The sequence below is a fragment of the Ambystoma mexicanum genome, chromosome 14 (assembly GCF_040938575.1).
Source record: "Ambystoma mexicanum isolate Mex_15411 chromosome 14, UKY_AmexF1_1, whole genome shotgun sequence".
Lineage (NCBI taxonomy): Eukaryota > Metazoa > Chordata > Amphibia > Caudata > Ambystomatidae > Ambystoma > Ambystoma mexicanum.
The window spans coordinates 610,504,340-610,522,843 of NC_090940.1; the positions used below are offsets into that span (position 1 = coordinate 610,504,340).

General features: G+C 52.2%; 1 long non-coding RNA gene across 1 annotated transcript in view; it reads left to right on the forward strand.

Annotated features, from left to right (window-relative positions):
* LOC138527026 (uncharacterized) overlaps window positions 1-17,618 on the forward strand; it is a 377,963-nt gene extending 360,345 nt beyond the window's left edge. The window contains exon 3 of the long non-coding RNA XR_011283799.1: window positions 17,173-17,618. This is a non-coding gene — a long non-coding RNA (uncharacterized lncRNA). The remainder of the gene's footprint in view (window positions 1-17,172) is intronic.
* The last annotated feature ends 886 nt before the right edge of the window (window positions 17,619-18,504 follow it).

The following is an 18,504-nucleotide window of genomic DNA, read 5'->3' on the forward strand; positions in this document are numbered from 1 at the left end:
TTCTGGTTAAAGCTCCTTTCAAGGCTCAAAGGCCGTTGTCGCAAGTTCGACCTTCCTCTGGTTTTAGGGGCTTCCTCGACCGCAAATCTCGCTCCTCGTCCAGTAGAGGTACAGCGAGGACCGTCTTCCTCTTGGCCTCGCGCCGTTGATAAAGGAAACCTTCCTTCTTCTTCTCTTCCGGGCAGGGCTGGAAAAGCTCGGATGCCCTGGCGATCATGGAGTGAAACGATCCAATCTCGTCGGGCGGGGAAGCCCGAGTGGGAGGTGACGACGGGAGATCCTCGTCGTAAACTTCGTCGTCTGTACCCGTCGCGGCAGTGTCAGTCCCCGTATCATCCCCACGTGTCGTGGACGGGGAGGAGGGCTGAACAGGGCGCGATGGCTGAAAAGGAGGTGGAGGATGAATCCTTCTTCTCTTAGGGGGAGGGCTCCCAGAAGGGCCTGGCTCCGGGTCCCCCATCGGGAGCGGTTCCTCCTTTGGTGGTAACGGCAGTCTCGTCCTTATCTCTGAGCATAAGGACTGTATAGCCAACAAAATGGCCGCCGAGTTGTCTTGTGGCACTGGTTGAGGGGAGTCCGACGGGCGGTCAGGAGCCCCGTCGGCACCCTCCACGTTTTCATCGTTTCCTACGTCGGGGTCCCTCCCGACGGGCTGGTCTTCTTCCACGCCAACGCCGTGGCTTAAGACTTCGACCAGCTCCTCCTCAGAGGTTGAGGCCGAATCCACGACGACCTCCTACCCCCCCTTTTTCTTCTCCGTCAGAGGTTTCACGGGGGTCCTGTCGATGGGCATGAAAGAGGACTCCCTCCGCGGTGGCAGGGAGACTCTGGGCCCCGAGGTCGCCACCACTGGTGTAGCCTCCACAGGCTGAGCCAGGGCCGCGGCGACTGTCTCGATAGAGGCCTTGGCCGGATGGATTAAGGCTTTCACCACCTTAGGTGCACTCACCGCCTTCTCCTTGGGGGGAGGGTCACCGCCTCGCTCCCCCTCCGATGGGGCCTTCGAGCTCGACCGGGGTCTCTCCAGGAGCTTCGCCGGGTGCTCGGCCTTCCTCTTACCCGAGCCAGAGCGTTGGCTTGTGGTTGATGGCGCCGGGGAGGATGCGCCCTGCCTGGCGGCCGTAGAGCCCTACCGTTCGGCGCTCCCGGTGCCAGCGGACTCGCGGTGCTTGGCCTTCTGTTGGACCCCCATCGCCGGGGCGCCCTCAAAGGTCTTAGAAGACCGCTCGCACTTCTTCTTCTTCTTCTCGCCTGACGGGCTCTTTCCTTCCAGCCAGTTGGCGAGACGTTGATGGCGGTCCTTCATGGTCCGCTCCGACAAATTTCCGCAAAACGCACAGTCCTTCTCCACGTGCGTCTTGTCCTCATGTAGGCAGTAAAGGCAAAGGGAGTGTTCGTCCTCCTTAAAGACATTCTGAAGCTGGCATCCAGGGCAGACCCTGAACAGCTTTCCGGCCGTCGAGCTTCCCTTCTCATGGGCCATGACCGAGATGGGCCTGAGAAACTTCTGGAGTCCTCCAAAAGCGTGGCTCGACGAAATCTTCACCCTTGAGGGGCGTAGACGAATCGGACACTGGTCCCCGTTGATCGGATGAAGAAACGGTGGAGCTTGAGGCTCTTTTGACCGAAAAAAGCGAAATTCTTTGAGAAAGAACGTGAAAAATAGCACTAACGCTCGAGAGCAATAGCACGAGGATCCCAACACTAGAACGTGCAGTAAAAATCTGAAGATGGCTACCAGAGGCGGGGCTTAGGTAGAGGGCAGTCATTGGCTGTGGTCAGTATGACGCAGAGATCAGTGATTGGTTACTACTACAAAAGACAGATCAGAAACTAAACTGATGCTGATTTTTTCTTTACCGAGGATTCCCAGCCTGACGACGGGGAATATTCATGAGCATGTGAATCCATGCCAGACCCATGCTGGAGAACAACAGTTACAGGTAAGTAACTTGTTCCGTATCCCTATTTGGACGACTGGCTCCTATGCAGCCTTTGTCCGTTGGCAGCAGCGGGCAACCTCCAGTCTCTCCTTCAGCTCCTGTTCCATCTTGGGCTGTCGGTGAACTGGCGGAAATCCTCCATGACGGTCTCACAGGACCTGACTTTCCTGGGCTTTCGTTGGAACACGATAGACTGCCGAGTGTATCTGACCGGGGACAGAATGGCGGATCTGTTGGCCATGTGTCAGATGTTTGCGCAGTCGGAGAGCATGTCGGCCTGGTGGTTCCAGAGGTTTCTGGGCCTCATGGCCTCGTGTGTACTGGCTCTTCGGAGTTCCTGGCGTCAGGCTGTGGACCCGGATTCCAAGCGGTTAATGATTCCGGATTCCATGAGAGTGGACCTGGACTGGTGGTCATCTCTCAGCAACCTGTCAGTGGGCACGGAGTTCCAGGACCCAGCCCCCATGGTGAAGATCACGACAGACTCCTCCCTTTTCGGGTGGGATGCGACGTTAGATCTTCTTCAGGTCTCGGACCTCTGGTCGCCTCAGGACAATCTCCTGCACATAAATCATTTGGAGCTTCTGGCGATTTTTCTGGCGCTCAAGGCGTTCAGACGTCTCATTGTCAACAAGGTGGTCCGCATAAGAACGGACAATGCGGTGTCAATGTATTACATAAACAAGCAAGGGGGAACGAAGTCTCCCCCTCTCGTGGACCTGTCCATCCAGATTTGGGAGTGGGCCGTGCTTCATGAGGTCTGGCTGCTTGCAGTGCACATCCCGGGCCGGTTGAATGTCACCGCGGATGCCCTCAGCCGGCAGACAGTAGTCAGCTACGAGTGGGAGTTGAATGCGGAGATCCTCTCATGGATTTTCTCGCGTTGGGGCACACCGGAGGTGGACCTCTTCGCCACGGCGGTAAACAAGAAGCTTCCTCAGTACGCCTCCAGAGGGGGGCTGGGAGCCTCCTCTTGGGGGACGCACTCGAGATTCCATGGCACAACATGAGAGCTTGCGCCTTCCCGCCTCTTCCCCTAGTTCATCGAGCAATTTGGAAGTTGAAGAGCTCTGTCAACTGTTCTCTTCTACTGATAGCTCTGTGGTGGCTGGCCAGCTTTTGGTTCTCAGAACTTCAACACCTGTCCATCCAGATTTGGGAGTGGGCCGTGCTTCATGAGGTCTGGCTGCTTGCAGTGCACATCCCGGGCCGGCTGAATGTCACCGCGGATGCCCTCAGCCGGCGGACAGTAGTCAGCTACGAGTGGGAGTTGAATACGGAGATCCTCTCATGGATTTTCTCGCGTTGGGGCACACCGGAGGTGGACCTCTTCGCCACGGCGGTAAACAAGAAGCTTCCTCAGTACGCTTCCAGAGGGGGGCTGGGAGCCTCCTCTTGGAGGACGCACTCGAGATTCCATGGCACAACATGAGAGCTTACGCCTTCCCGCCTCTTCCCCTAGTTCATCGAGCAATTTGGAAGTTGAAGAGCTCTGTCAACTGTTCTCTTCTACTGATAGCTCTGTGGTGGCTGGCCAGGTTTTGGTTCTCAGAACTTCAACACCTGTCGGTGTGTCCGCCGATCAGGTTACCAGTAACTCCCGATCTTCTTCACCAAGGGGAACAGCAGATGTGGCACCCCTCCCCACAATCGCTCAACTTGGCGGCATGGTGCTTGAGTTCACGTCTCTAGAGCATTTGGGTTTGTCTGCGGATAACATGCGCATTATCCAGGCAGCCAGGAAACCCTCGACCAGATCCCAATACAAGAGTAAATGGCTCAGGTTCTGTCATTGGTGTTTGGAGAAAGAATTGGACCCGAGGGTGGCGACGATTGACACGGTGCTGTCCTTCGTATCCTCCCTAACAGAGTCAGGGGTTCATGTTCTGTCTTGCAGGACTTATCTCTCGGCGATTTCCGCTTACCTCTCTACAGACCGGTGTTCTTATTCTTTAACTAACCCGGTGGTGAAGAGACATTTTGCTGGCTTGACACGCATCTACCCTCCGGTTCGTAGTCTGCACCCGCCTTGGGACCTAAATGTAGTCCTGATGGCACTGTGCCATAAACCCTTTGAGCCAATGGCTACGGTTGACCTCAGGTACGTGTCCTGGAAAGTGTCCTTTCTGGTAGCCGTTACGTCAGCAAGGAGAGTGAGTGAGCTCCAGGCATTGTCGGTGGAGCATCCTTTCTTGGTCTTTCACAAGGACAAGGTAGTCCTTCGGGCGAACCCAGCTTTCCTACCAAAGGTAGTGACCGAGTTCCATCTGAATCAGTCGATTTCCCTTCCGTTCTTTTTTCCGAACCCTGCCTCGGAGGCGGAAAGGGTTCTACACTGCCTGGACGTCCGAAGAGCTCTTAAGTTCTACCTGGACAGGACTTCCGAGTTTCGGAGGTCTTTCCAACTGTTTGTGACCTTCGGTAAACCTCAGGGCAGGCCGGTGTCTAAGGCATCCATTTCCAGATGGATTGCCGCCTGTATCACGGAATCTTTCACCGTCCAAAAGCTGAAACCTCTTAAAGGTATCCATGCACACCAGGTGCGAGGCAAGGCAGCCGCGGTTGCTTTTCAGAAGTATGTTCCCTGGGAGTCCATCTCTAAAGCGGCTACTTGGGCCTCCCCATCTGCTTTCTGTAAGCATTACTGCTTCGATATGAGCTCTAGAGCTGACGCTCAGTTCGGCCAGGCTGTGCTGAAGAACCTGTTTCAGTAAGGGGTATTTCCATCCACCCATAGTTCCTGTAAGGAGTGCTTGGGACTCTCCCATAAGTATGGAGGAAAGGGGACGGGACGTAGGAGTATTACCAGGTTACTCACCGTAGTGACCACCTTACTCCTAGTCCATAGTCCCCTCTAATAAGGTTCCTCTGTTATTGCTAATGGGTCTTGACCCTGCGATAGAAAAGGACTGATGGGTGATGCGTGGGGCGGAGCCAAGGTGGGCGGGGTTACGGCCGCGTGCCGGGCCTCACGCAGGAAAGAGAGGAGGGACACATTTTTGAAAAAAATGTGGATGCTTTTTACAAAGTGCTCCGGTCCCGTCCCACAGGACGGAGAGATATCCCATAAGTATGGAGGAAAGGGGACTATGGACTAGGAGTAAGGTGGTCACTACGGTGAGTAACCTGGTAACTACCATTCCTCTCCTCGACACCATTTGGGAGTCCGGTTCCAGGATATTGGCCACACCTTTATCCACTCTGGCTATAGTTTCCTGGCCAGAGAAAAAATACAAGGCTCTGGAGTCTGCACCTCTTTGTCTACGAGGTCATACGAAACCGGTCAGCACAGTAGCAGCTAGGAAAAAGTTGACCAATCCTGCATCACCTGTATCAGCCCCACTGGACAAGGACGGTCGCAAGCTAGAGGCTATGGGCAGGAAAGTGTCCGCATCAGCATCACTTACCATCAGAGTGGGCAACTCGCTGGCCATGACGGCGAGATTTGACCGCGAGCATTGGCTGCGCATGCCAGACCTGGCCAAATAGCTACCTGTAGAACTCCAGGAGGAAGCCAGTGTTGTAACTTGAGTGTCGTGTAGATATGTGAGACCTCCGTCCTCAAGTGCCGCACAGGGAGAATGACAGAATCACTCCCTATGCAACCTTTGAGGCCACAGGTGGAGAAGAATCCGGAACCGCGAAGTACTGGAGGCCCCACGGAAGCTGTGAAGGAAAATAGCTTTAAGTACTAAGCAAGCAGGGTAATGCACAGATAACCAAAAAACAGGAAGGATCTTACCAGGAATTGACAGAAGTAGGGATTCCGGGGCTCAAGTGGGCAAAGGTCCCGAATAGGGGACACTTACTGGTAGTCACACCAGACCCCACCTTGGGAAGACCTGCAGGCAGGACTGAACCAGATTGTAGGCAAGGAAGGTGGTGAGTCGTAGTTCATACAATGTTCCAGATTCTGTGAAGAGGTTTAATCCACAAGAAGTCTGTGACAACAATCCAGGGTCTAGAGCCAAGGGTAGCAGACCAAGCTGACGGAACAAAGCGGGATGCAAAGAGAAGTCTGTGACAACGGTCCGAGGTCAAGAGCCATGCGTATCAGTCCAAGCCGGTAAAGTACAGATATAACGTAATCCACAAGAGTTCCGAGAAGAGTTAGCCGGGTCCAAGATCAATGGAGAAACAAGGTAAGAATCGCAGGCCAGACAGGGTCTCCGAGAAAACAGCTGTGAAGCGCGGTACTGAAGCACTCCACTACTTAAGTACCATTTGCTTCCTGATCACGTGATCGTGAGTTTGGGTCACGTGATCGCGAGGTCAGTCACGTGATTACGAGTTCAGTTCACGTGATCGGATAGACCCAGCAGCACGATGCAAGGAAGCGATCTTGATCTTCTGATGGCCTAATCTCCACGGCAACTGCCAATGGAGGAACGGTCGCAGTCGTGACTATGAAGTGGTAGCGTGAAGCTGCTGCTGTAGCTGTGTGCGAGCCGGCCTGGATCGCCAACGTGAGCCCTGGAAGGTGAGTGGGGGGTGTATTCGGGCTGCAGGGGACCTGGGATCACTGGTGGGTCGGACAGAGGGCATGACAGAGCCCCCGCGCAAAGGCCCACGACCACGTGGGCAGGAAGGATGCTCCCGATGGAACCGTGCAACCAACCGGCCTGGACATCTGAAGCCGAGACCCAAGACCTCTCCTCCGGACCGTAACCCAACCAGTCTACCAGGTACTGCAACTTGCCCCTCGGAGGCGGGAACCCAGAATACCGGAAACTTCAAAGACATCAGGGGCATCCAGGGACACAGGGGCAACCGGGGAACGGAGGCGGGAGGAGGCAGGACAAGGTTTGAGGAGGGATGTGTGGAAAACAGGGTGAATCCGCCAAGAAGACGGGAGCACAAGGCGGTAGGCCACTGGACTGATGACTCGGGAAACCACATAAGGGCCCACAAAACGAGGCAGAAGTTTTCGACAACCCGCCAAACGGAGATGTCGGGTGGACAGCCAGACCCGGGAACCCACCGCATATACCGGGGCAGAACTCCGTTTCGAGTCAGCGAAAGCTTTCATGGATGACTGGGCCTACTGGAGGTGAAACACGGTCTGGGCATGGATAGAGGACATATCTCTAACACAGGCAGCTGCGGCTGGGTTGACAGAAGAAGAAGAGTCAGGAACGGGGAAAACACAGGGGTGTTGGCCATACAAAGCGAAAAAGGGGGAAGAACCGGTGGAGGAATGTACAGCATTATTGTAGACGAATTCAGCAAAGTGAACGACCTGCAACCAGGTTGCTTGTTGTTGCAGCGTCAAACAACGCAGGTATTGTTCCATGGATTGGATAGTTGTCTCAGTTTGACCGTCGGTCTCAGGATGGTAAGCCGAGGAAAACCGTACATCAATACCAAGCAACCTGGTCAAGGCACGCCAGAACCGGGATGTAAACTGGGACCCCCTATCAGAAATGAGCACAGAAGGCAGACCAAAGAGACAGAAGACAGATTCAAAGAACAGCTTGGCCAACATAGGGGCAGATGGAATACCCCGGCAGGGGATGAAACTGGACATTTTGGTGAAATTATCAACCACCACCCAGATTGTGTCGTAACCCTGGACCCTAGGTAAATCAGTTACAAAATCCATGGTCAATGTGTGCCAGGGCTTGGGTGGTATAGGTAGTGGTTGCAAGAGGCCAAGTGGGTGACCCCTGCGGTGTTTACTTTGAGCACATACTGCGCATGTGTTTACATAGCAGACAATGTCACGTTTCATGGATGGCCACCAACACCAGCGTTTCAGTAGGTCCAGGGTACGAGCCTGGCCTGGGTGACCGTTGAAGGGGGCGTCATGAGACCATTCCAAAGCCAGATTTCTGGTATCAGTGGTAGGTAGAACTAGACGATCCTGTACATATGGTAGCCCGTCACAGTACACTGAGTCCCATTCGGATAGCTGCTCGGGGTGTTGCTGGACCCATGTACGAATTGCGTCCAGCAATGCCAAAGGAGGTGTACATGTGCATACAACGTTCTCATGAGACAAGAGAGTGTCGGGAAAGATAGGTAGCGAAACCCCCCCGGGGGAACGAGACAGCACATTGGCTTTACCGTGCGTCAGACCAGAACAATGTTTAATTTGAAAGTCGAAGGCTGCAAAAAACAAGTGCCACCTGACCTGCCTGCTGTTCACACATTTCAGGGAGGCCAAGTCTTGTAGATTCCGGTGATCTGTAAACACAGTGATCCTGTGTTTGGCCCCCAACAGATGGTGGCGCCAAGTGCGAAAGGCATCCATCACCGCCAGAAGCTCCTTCTCAGTAACAGTATAGTGGGCTTCTGCAGAATTGAATTTGCGGGAATGGAAGGCCACAGGGTGTAGGCGTCCATTAGCGGAGCAGACTTGTGACAAAACTGCCCCTAACGCAAAAGAGGAGGCATCCGCCTCAACAATGAAAGGTAGGTCAGGATCAGGATGCTGGAGGACAGGGGCGGTGGTGAAGGCGTTTTTTAAAGCCTCAAAAGCTTGCTGATGTACCTCCAGCCATTTGAAAGGGACATGTGGACTGGTGAGGGAGGTGAGAGGTAATACTATGGAGGAGAAGCCAGAGATAAAACGCCGGTAGAAGTTGGCGAAACCAAGAAATGACTGCAATGCCTTCAGGGTCTGCGGGGTCGGCCATTCTACGATCGCTCGAACCTTGGAATAATTCATCGCCAAGCCACCAGGTGTGATGTTGAACCCCAGGAACTCGATATTAGTCACATGAAATTGGCATTTCTCGGGTTTCGCATAGAGCGAGTGTTTTTGTAACGGGGACAACACTTCTCGAACATGCTGCACATGTTCTTCTAGGGTATGGGAAAAGATGAGGATATCGTCAAGATATACAACCACGTATATGTCCAATATGTCACAGAACACATTATTCATGAAGTGCTGGAAGGTGGCTGGGGCATTGCATAGTCCGAAAGGCATGACCATATACTCATAAAGGCCGTATCGTGTACAGAATGCTGTCTTCCATTCGTCCCCCTTTTGAATGCAGACAAGGTTGTAGGCACCTCTCAAATCTAACTTGGAATAGATAGAGGCGTGGGTCAATCGGTCCAATAGCGGAGTGATAAGAGGTATTGGGTACCGATTCTTAATGGTAATGGCATTGAGACGGCGGTAGTCCACACACGGACGTAGATCGTCTTCTTTTTTAGGCACGAAAAAGATTGGGCTGGCAGCTGAAGACGTGGAAGGGCTATGTGACCCAGGCGCAAAGACTTTTCTATGTACTTTTTGAGGGCTTGGTCTTCGGACTGTGACAGGGAATAGATACGACCCGAGGGTATGGAAGCCCCAGGAGTCAGATCAATCGGGCAATCATAGGGGCGGTGTGGGTTAGGGTTTCAGAAGAGCCTTGATCGAACACCAGAGCATAGTCCTGGTACTCCGCAGGGATGTTTGCGGTGACTAAACCCACTACATGCGGATCAGAAGGAGCACTGTTTTCTGTGATACTGAGTCGGGCAATAGCGCCCAACGCTGATGCGGGCGTGTTCTCCTCTCCATTCATGGGGAGACAAAAATTCTGGCACAGTTCGGATTCAAAATGCACGTGACCCGAACCCCAATCAATGTGCAGATTTTGATCCCGCGATCATGGCATTCCTAATATGACACCGAACTGGGGCATGGCTATCAAGTCGAAGTGTATGGTTTGCTTGTGGACGGACTGGATCGTCATTATGAGTGGTGCTGTTTGTTGTCTGATGGCTCCAGACGCAAGTTCTGTCCCATCAACTGCTTGTACTAGTTCGGGTCGATTCTTGTTTACCAAGGGCAGGTTTAAGGCTCGGGCTAAGGTAATATCAATGTAGTTCCCGGAGGCCCCTGAATCAAGAGTGATCACTACGGGATGGATGGTGCCAGGGGTGGGCTGCAAAGTGGCTTGTACTTGGATGGGTCTGATTCTGCCGAACATTGGGACTGGATCCGGGGAGGAACATGAGGAGCTTGACCCTCCCCCCATGTCTAGGGTCGAGCTGTGTGAAAAACCTGGTTCTTGGGTTTCGGTCTCCGCGGACATTCTTTCACGAAATGGCCACCCAACCCGCAGTAGAAACAGGCATTCTCTGCTCTTCTACGTTCCCTTTCCCTAGATGTGATGGGGCTCCTGATACCTCCAATCTGCATAGGCTCCCCGGTGGTGTCTGAGGTGGATGAAGAGATGGCAGGGCCTGTGGAGTGGGGAAACCCAGCCTCAGCTCTCCGTTCAGAACGCCGTGCGTCTACTTGAAGGGTCAGATCCACAAGAGCCGGGAATTGGACGGGCAGGGACGGATCCACAGCTAAAGCATCCTTCATGGAATTACTTAACCCTCTGTAGAAGACCACTGCCTTCTTACTTTCTGGCCATGATGTTTCGGCCGCTAGTTGGTTAAATCGAGTGATGTAATCAATGAGGGAACCCCTACCCTGGGTAAGCTCTAGTAGTTCTAGATCATGAGACTGCGCTTTGTACCTGGTGTCAAATACTCGTGACATCTCCAATACCAGTTGGTCGAAATCATAGAGAGCGGGGTGGTCATTTTCTAATAGGGGGTTTGCCCATGCCGCAGCTGTACCCGCTAGGTGTGATAGGGTAAAGGCCGCCTTAGTGGTGGGATCAGGGAAAGCAAGAGGCCGGAATAGAAAGTGTAGTTTGCATTGGTTAAGGAAAGTCCTGAACTTTCTGGGGTCTCCATGGAACCTTTCTGGGGCTGCCAAGGGAAAAGGAGATGGCAGAACGGCGGGAACGGAAGTAGAGGCAGTAGGAGCCGGCGTTGCAGGAGGAGGTGGCACAGGTACTGGAGCAGCGTCCCCAAACTCCGGGTCCGCGGGAAAGGGATGTTGGGCACTCTGCAACAAATCAAGGCGTTGATGGATTTCTGTGTTGGCAGCGACTATGTCGGCCCGTAATACCGTGATTGCTTGGATTATAGCAGCCATGGGGTCCTCCGCGGTACCCTCCATACCTGACACAACAAGGCTTCACAGACTGTTGTAACTTGAGTGTCGTGTAGATATGTGAGACCTCCGACCCCAAGTGCCGCACAGGGAGAATGACAGATTCACTCCCTATGCAACCTTTGAGGCACAGGTGGAGAAGAATCCGGAACCGCGAAGTACTGGAGGCCCCACGGAAGCTGTGAAGGAAAATAGCGTTAAGTACCAAGCAAGCAGGGTAATGCACAGATAACCAAAAAACAGGAAGGATCTTACCAGGAATTGACAGAAGTAGGGATTCAGGGGCTCAAGTGGGCAAAGGTCCCGAATAGGGGACACTTACTGGTAGTCACACCAGACCCCACCTTGGGAAGACCTGCAGGCAGGACTGAACCAGATTGTAGGCAAGGAAGGTGGTGAGTCGTAGTTCATACATTGTTCCAGATTCTGTGAAGAGGGTTAATCCACAAGAAGTCCGTGACAACAATCCAGGGTCTAGAGCCAAGGGTAGCAGACCAAGCTGACGGAACAAAGCGGGATCCAAAGAGAAGTCCGTGACAACGTTCCGAGGTCAAGAGCCAAGTGTATCAGTCCAAGCCGGTAAAGTACAGATATAACGTAATCCACAAAGAGTTCCGAGAAGAGTTAGCCGGGTCCAAGATCAATGGAGAAACAAGGTAAGAATCGCAGGCCAGACAGCGTCTCTGAGAAAACAGCTGTGAAGCGCGGTACTGAAGCACTCCACTACTCAAGTACCGTTTGCTTCCTGACCACGTGATCGCGAGTTTTGGTCACGTGATCGCGAGTTCAGGTCACGTGATCGCGAGTTCAGGTCACGTGATTGCGAGTTCAGGTCACCTGATCGGATTGACCCAGCAGCACGATGCAAGGAAGCGATCTTGATCTTCTGATGGCCTAATCTCCACGGCAACTGCAATGGAGGAACGGTCGCAGTCGTGACTGTGGAGTGGTAGCGTGAAGCTGCTGCTGTAGCTGTGTGCGAGCCGGCCTGGATCGCCAACGTGAGCCCCGGAAGGTAAGTGGGGGGTGTATTCGGGCTGCTGGGGACCTGGGATCACTGGTGGGTCGGACGGAGGGCATGACAGCCAGGTCGATTATCGCTGATGGGGAAGCAGCCTCGCACCACATGATTGACGCTGCAGTCGATGTGGTGGAGTCAGGTTTCCGGCAAATGGCCCACGGCACGGTGCTGAGAAGACAGGCCTGGATGAAGGCTACCAATTTCAGGCCTGAGGTTCAAGCGCAGATATCGGACATGCCCTTTGACGGTCAAGAACTCTTCGGGAAAAAGATGGATGACCACCTCAAAGGAATCAAAACGGACACGGCACGTGTCATCAGCTCCTTGAAAGACTAAGACAAGGATCGCCGGTCGTTTTGTCCTTTTCGAGGTTCAGTCTCGAAGTCCAGAGGTTTTAACCGCCCTTCCTACGGCCAGAAGTCGCAAGGTAGTTCATACCAGGACACCAAGTATCAATCTTTCAACAAGTACGCCCAGAGAGGGAGGCAGGGCTCCGCTCAAGGGAAGTTGCAGAGCAAACAAAACTGACTGTCCAGCTCCCCCCCACCCCCAATGTCACACCCCGGTGGGGGGGAAGGATGAGCATAGTTCTTGAAATGCTGGCAGTCAATAACATCAGACATATGGGTGTTACAAGTGGACCGCGAGGGACATACATTAACATTTCTAAACCATCCACCTTCCTTGCCCCCGACTCCGCGCAAGGTGCATATGTTGAAGCAAGTCATGTCCGAAATCCAGAAACTGCTGCACAGAGCAGCAATAGAGCCAGTACCTTACTGGGGAAGTGTTTCTACTCCCGTTTCTTCCTCATCAAAAAGAAAAATGGTCAATGGCGACCCATCTTGGACCTGAGAGCGCTAAACAAATATATCAAGCACATCAAATTCAAGATGATAACTTTGCAAGGAGTGCTCCCTTGGCTAAACAGGCACGATTTCTTGTCCACTCTAGACTTGGAGGACGCATACTTCCACGTACCAATCCACCCAGCACACCGAAAATTCCTCAGATTCACTGTGTGCGATCGTCATTTTCAATTTCGAGTGCTCCCGTTCGGTCTGAAATCAGCACCAAGAGTGTTTACAAAATGCCTAGCACCAGTGGCTGGAAAAACTCAAGAGGTTAGGAACAGAAGTCTTTCCATATCTGGACGACTGGTTGATAAGAGCTAGTTCTGCCTCAAGTGCACGCTTGGTAGTTTCAAAGACAACAAATCTTCTAAGAGGGTTAGGTTTCGCCATAAACAGTGCAAAGTCCTGCCCAGTTCCCAGCAAGACAGTTTCTTTCCTGGGAGCCGAGCTCGACACCAATATTCCCAGAGTGAGGCAGTCGGCAGAAAAAGCATCAGCAATTCTCTGCTTGACCCTGTGGTTCTTATGGAGAGAAACGACATCAGTGCGCTCTTACAAATCCCTCCTGGGCATGATGTTCTCATGTATATTCCTCATACCAAATTGCAGGCTTCGCATGAGGCCTGTTCAGGAGGCACTGGACCACCAATGGAAACAAGCTCTCGACTCGTGGGAGGACATCTCCAGATCCCACTGACGCTGCACAAGGCTCTTCGATGGTGGAACGCTCCGCAGAACCTCTTATAAGGAATGCCGTTTCAGGCACCAACGTCGACCCTTCTCTTGAGGACGGACGCGTCTCTTTCGGACTGGCGCGCTCACCTTGCGGACCTACAAACCAAGGGCTCCTGGTCCCCCCAGGAGTCCCAACTCCACATCAACGTGTTGGAACTCGGGGCCATACGGTGGGCACTGAAAGCTTTCCTTCTGGTAGTAGCGGGGCAGGTACTCACTGTACAGACAGACAACACGACCTACATGCACTACACAAACAAGCAAGGAGGCACGAGGTCAGAGATCTTATCACAAGAAGCTCAACTACTATGGGCATGGGCCTTGCATCACGGAGTCCAAATCAAGGCGGAACACCTTCCGGGAGTGGACAATGTCCTAGCGGATAAACTGAGCAGGGACTACACGTCTTCTCACGAGTGGGAGCTGGACGAGAAGGAAGCCCAACGAATCTCCGCCTCATGGGGCCATCCACATCTCGATCTTTTTGCCAACAGGGCCAACAAGAAATGCAAAATGTTCGCCTCCAGGTACCCAGAGAGTCAGTCAGAAGGAGACGCGTTCTCTGTGGATTAGACAGGGAAATTCCTATATGCCTTTCCCCCCTATCTCATAATTTCCAGGATACTACGCAGACTGAACGAGCAGAAGTGTTCTATGATCCTAATTGCACCGGACTGGGCGCGGCAGGTATGGTACTCGACCCTACAGCACCTGTCCCTATGGCCCCGATTCGCCTCAAAGCGCATCAGTATCTATTGACGCAACAGAACTGCAAGGTCCTCCATCATGATCCAGCGAGCCTGTCTCTCAAGGCCTGGTTCCTGAGCAGCGTAAGATGATGAATCTCAATCTGACTGCGGAATGCCGGGATATAATCAGGCCCTCTAGGGCTCCTTCTACATACATCACCTACACTAGGAAATGGACTTGTTTTTCCAAGTGGTGTGAGACGTATGCTATTGATCCTCTCACCGCTTCGGTGGAGCAAGTACTTCCTTATTTATTACACTTACCAAAGCAGGTCTTTCACTGTCTTCGATCAAGGTCCACCTGTAAGCCATTACGGCATACACGACGGCCCTGGAGACTCAGTCCTTACTCTCCCTTCCAGCCGTCAAGGTCTTCCTTAAAGGGCTTTTGCGAACATACCCGCCTACGCCCACGTCGTTTCCAACCTGGAGTTTGAACACGGTGCTAACAGCCCTCATGGAGCCTCCTTACGAGCCCATCCACAGGTGCAACATAAAATTCTTGTCATGGAAAACGGCTTTCTTGATAGCCATCACTTCGGCCAGGAGGATCAATGAGTTACAAGCCTTATCTTCTGAAACCCCCTTCACGTTGTTCCGTAAGGACCGTGTCATTTTAAGACCACACCCTAAGTTCCTTCCGAAGGTAGTATCGGAAATTACGCTCACAGAACGCATTGTCCTGCCAACTTTCTTTCAGAATCACTCTTCGGAAGCAGAACGAACATTGCATTCTCTGGGCATAGCAAGAGTGTTAAAGTTTTATTTGCAAAGAACTAGGGAATTTCGTTCTTCAAATAGACTGTTCATCGCCTTTTCTGGACACACAAAGGGCCAGCATATTTCCAAACAGGGTCTGGCGCGCTGGGTCTCTTCTTGCATCACCCACAGCCATCAAGCGAAAGGCGACCCCCTTCCCAAACCACCATCAGTGCACTCCACAAGAGGGAGAGCAGCGTCAACAGCGTTCCACGCAGGGGTGGCCTTGAAGGACATATGCAGACCCGCTATATGGAGCACTCTGCACACATTCACTAAACGCTACTGCCTGGCTGAAGATGCCAACAAAGAAACTGCAGTTAGACAGGCAGTGCTCCGCCACCTGTGTGCATAAGGTAGGACCAGCCTCCTTTTCCCACCTTTCCCTGGTACGTAACCGCTGTGTTGCCGCATGGTAAATGTTTGATCACAGATATGTTTTCTGTATTATGCATATGTGTATATGATGGTGGCATGTTTTTAACTGCTTGGTATTCTATTCAAGCATCTGAATCTATGAAAGATGCAATGCTGGAGAAGTCTTAGTTACTTACCTCTAACTGTATTTCTCCAGCATTGGTATCTTTCATAGATTCGCATGCGGACACCTGCCTCTCCTGAGAGGCTGCTCCTACGCTCAGCACCCACAATACTGTAGTTACTACATTTAAAAATCTGAAGATAGCTGCTTGGGGTGGAGCTTAAGCCCTGCCACCTCATTGGTTGGGGTCATAAGGACCAAAGTGAGGTGGAGGGACTACACAATAGAATAGCTCATAGGCCATAATGGACTATGTACATGCATTTCTATGTAGCAATGTGGGTATATTAAAACAATGTTTTAATAATTATTTTATCACCGAGGATTCCCAGTCTGACGACAGGGAATGTTCAAGCATCTGAATCTATGAAAGATACCAATGCTGGAGAAATACAGTTACAGGTAAGTAACTAAGACATTTACTGCACCGCCGAATCATCAGTCGACGGTAATATGGTCGGCTGAAAATCCTATGAGATTCCAGAACGGTATTACCTTTGCATTACAAGTTGGGATATGTCGGTAATAGATCACCTAAAATACAGCGCAGTTACACAGTCCACATTCTCCATTGTGCATGGACAGGTGACGGACGCCCTCCTGCTCCATGTGTCTCGGTACATCTCCCTGCCAACCACCCTGGCACAGGTGCATGCCATGAAGGCACAGTTCTATGCTGTGGTGCACATGCCAAATGTCATTGGTCCAGTAGACTGTACCCACGTGGTGTAGGTAGCCCCCGGGGCACATTAGGAGGTGTACCGAAACAGTAAGCACTTCCCCCTCTCTCAACATCCAGGTCACTTGCGATCCCAATCTCACATTACACAGTGCTGTGTCCGCTTCCCGGGATCCACCCACAACGTTATGGTCCTGTGTAATAGTACACTGCCATGATACATGGAGAGGCACAAGGGCAAAGGACATCGATTGTGGGTGTGACAAGGCTGACACACAATTGCAATTGTCCTATATCACAAAATAGTAATGTGAAGTGGGGCGGCTGCATTCCAAATACAGGAATATACATGCGTGTACATGCATGACCTGACCTCACCACACAGATGACAGCCTGCAGCCCACGGGACTTGGACACGATAACAATGATTACGTGAACACACTTTGCCCAAACAGCCTACAAACATACACATGACTCCAGGTACCACAATGCAACATAGCACATCCCTGTACATTGATCCACAAAGTGCAACACAGCACCAATGAAAGGTATCACTGGTAGTAGTCAAGCCATGTGCACAGGAATGTGACACCATAATCTCACAGATGCAGTAGACATAATCATGATGAGGTACAACTGACCACCCATGAGGGCACATGCATGAGAGCAAGGCAGAGGCCCAAAACAGGCACCATGTCATGATGCCATAACAATCACAGACCCAGAAAATGCCTACTGCTGGCAGTGACCTGGGTGCATGGGGTGACACAACAGTGGATATAGTAATTGATTCCACATACAAGTACAGTGAATGTACTACATGTAATGTGATGTAATCTGGAATGCATGCACAGAATGTCCATCTAAATGCTGTAGTAATTGGCAACACATATGCAATTTCCTGTGACTGACACCTTTCACACGTTTCCTTTCAGGTACCTCTGGATACCCTCAGCTATCATGGTTCATGACATGTGCGGGATCCCCAGACGCCACAGGAGGTGGCCTACAATGAGGCTCACAACCGGACCAGGCTCTGTATAGAGCAGACCTTTGGCCTCTGAAGGCTCTCTTCCGCTGCCTGGATCGGACTGGAGGTGCACTAATACATGGGCTTGAGAAGATGTGTAAAAATCGTGCTATCATGTCATGTGCCACAGGGGAAATGTCCCACTACCCCCTGAGGTGGACATGCCACTTCTTGATAAGGCGGACACACTGCCTGTGGGCAAAGCACCAGCAGGTGGTGTGCGTGCATAAATCTGAGACAGACAAATTTTTCCACCAGAAACTAATGGACAATTGTTTCTGAAACGTTTACTTACCACATTTTATGCACGAATGTAAATACTGACACATGAATATAAAATCACCTGATCACAAAAATGAATGTCCTTGCATTGCTTTGAGTGAACTCCTGTTTAATGTATAAATGTGGAGACCCCCCACCTGCTTCTCCCCACAACACCATCCCCAACACACCCACCCCACACCACCATTCCCAGCACACCCACATCCACCCCACAACACCATCCCCAACACACCCACCGACCTCCCCAACGCACACCCAACCCCACAACGCCATCTCCAGCACATCCATCCGCACCCCACAACACCATCACCAACACACCCACCGCACCCCACAATACCATCCCCAGCACAAACACAACACTATCCCTTGCATGGCCTCCTGTCCTTACTGGCGTCCACCAGACCTTTTGGGGCTAGAATGCGCCCCAAGCAATGCCGCTGGGTGCTGGGCAGTGAGCCCTCTGTGGAGGTGACGGAACTGGATTGCTCAGACCCTGGCCCCCATTAGGGTTGCATGGTCAACTGCATGTTTGCCTTCATGGCTTCGGCAAAGGCAAAGATGCCTTCAGTTAATTCCTGCACCCTTTGCCCGTAGAAAGTCAAGGTTGCAGATGTTGCAGCCGCCTGACGCTGCTCACCGTCCCTTGCCCACACAATCATGTATGTGGCACCCTGGATACAGTGCCGGATGGCCTGGAGTTAGTTGACATTCATGTCAGCAAGTGCCTACAGGGGCACCTGGTGTTGTTCTATTGCCTCAAGCCCCCTCAACAGTGTGTCATCCAGTGTGGCACAGGGAATGGGTTGAGGGCTATGGGGAGGACTGGGGGAGATCACAGTGACCCATGGGACTTCAAGTCAGAGGAACCCTCTGATACCTGGCTCTGCTGCCCATGATGCTCGCTGTCCTGCTCAGGTAACGTGAAGGTTTCAGGGGCCTGTTGGGTGGTCGGAAC